Source organism: Pteropus vampyrus, unplaced genomic scaffold, assembly GCF_000151845.1.
Source record: "Pteropus vampyrus isolate Shadow unplaced genomic scaffold, Pvam_2.0 Scaffold391, whole genome shotgun sequence".
NCBI lineage: Eukaryota > Metazoa > Chordata > Mammalia > Chiroptera > Pteropodidae > Pteropus > Pteropus vampyrus.
The window spans coordinates 1,539,928-1,542,095 of NW_011889172.1; positions in this window are offsets into that span (position 1 = coordinate 1,539,928).

Consider the following 2,168-nt stretch of genomic DNA (forward strand, 5'->3'; position numbering starts at 1 on the left):
TGGTTCAAGTTCTGGCTGTAATCCACGCCTGTGGCTAGGAATAGGACCCCAGATTTAGAAAACATGTGAACATACTTCAGCTTATTGTACCACGCATGTGTGGCTGAATGCCACTTTTGTACTCTACTATGTGAGGAGCCATGTGGTCCTCTAGGGAGGAGAAAGGGAGAGCAGAAGGGGAGCACAGGAAAGGGGAGCGGAAGAAGTGCACGTCAGACTGTGTGCCCCGTGCAATAGACTGCTCCGCCCCAATAGAATTGCACTTCCTAACAGAAGTGTGCTTCGCACAATAAAGTTGGTGCCTGCCGTTTCATCCTCATGTCTGTGTCTTGTGCATTCTTTCCACTGGGCATTTCACCATCGAACCTTCTCTACTCGGTCAGCAATACCGCTGATACTTGGCGGAACAGACACAGTCCGCTCGGTTCTGACAACTGGTGTAGTCGGCATGATCGATCAGCTCAGCCCTGACATGATGATTTGACATTTGTATATGTTGCAAATTGATCACTACAATAAGTATAGTTACCATCTGTCACCATATAGTTTTTTTTCTTGTGATGTGAACTTTTAGGATCTACTCTCTTAGCAACCTTCAAATATGCAATACAGTATTATTAAATGCAGCCACCATGATGTACATTATATCCTCGACTTATTTTATAACTGGAAGCTTTTACCTTTTGACTCCTTTCACTCATTTCAACCACCTCCCCCAACCTTCACCCCCCCCTCCCTCCTCCTGCCTCTTGCAACCATCAATCTGTTCTCTATATCTGTGGGCTTGTTGTTGTTTGAATTCCACATATAAGTGAGATCATATGGTATTTGTCTTTCTCTGTCTTTGTATTTCACTTAGCATAATACCCTCTAGGTCTATCCATGTTGTCACAAATGGCAAGATTTCTTTCTTTTTTATGGCTGAATAGTATTCTATTATATGTATATACCACATCTTTATCCATTCATCTATCGATGGGACACAGGTTGTTACCATATCTTGGCTATTGTAAATAATGCTGCAATGAACATGGAGGTGGAATTGCTGGGTCATATGGCATGACCATATGGTCATATGGTTCTATTTTTAATTTTCTGAGGAACCTCCATACTGTTTTCCATAGTGGCTACAGAAATTTACATTCCTACCAATAGTATACAAGAGTTCCCTTTTCTTCACATCCTCACCAACACTTTCTATCTCTTGTCTTTTTGATAACCATCTTAATAGGTGTGAAGTGATATTTCATTGCAGTTTTGATTTGCATTTTGCTGATAATTAGTGATGTTGAATATCTTAAAAATATTTATTTAGTTTCAAGTATACAGTACATTGGTTAGACATCGATATAGTTCATAAAATGATCCCCCCAATTGCTCCCTCCCTCCCCGACCCTCTAACTAGCCAATATATTAATGCTATCAGCTACTAATTTGTACTTCTTTAACCCTTCACCCCATTCTCCCAGCCCCCCAAATCCCCCTCCCCTCTGTCCATCACCAAATTGTCCACTATATTTGTGAGTCTGTTTTTGATTAGTTTGTTCCTTTTATTCCTTAGATTCCGCATATAAGTGAAATCATATGGTGTTTATCTTTCTCTGTCTGACTTAAACATCTTCTAAGTCCGTCAAAGCAGTATATTTTTCTATCCCTTTCCTTTTAGTCTCTGTGTGTCATTTAATCTGAAGTGAGTCTCTTGTAGACAGCATATAGGGGTCTTGTTTTTTTATCCATTCATCCACTCTATCTTTTAGTTGGAGCACTTAATTCTTTTCCATTTGAGGTACTTATTGATAGGAATGTAGTTGTTACCATTCTTTATTCCTGTTTTTGACACGTTTTTTTCTTCTTAAAGAAGTCCCTCTAACATTTCCTGTAATACTGGCTTGGTGGTGATAAATTCCATTAGCTTATTTTTGTCTGGGAAGCTCTTTACCTGTCCTTCAACTCTAAATGATAGCTTTGCTGGATAAAGTATTCTTGGTTGTAGATCTCGGGACTTCATTACGTTGAATATTTTGTGCCCAGCCCTTCTGTCCTACATAATTTCTTTTGAGAAATCAGCTGCCAGCCAGTCTTATGGGTGTTGCCTTGTAGATAACTATCTGCTTTTCTCTTGCTGCTTTTAAGATCGTAGTTAACCTTTGGCATTTTAATTATGATGT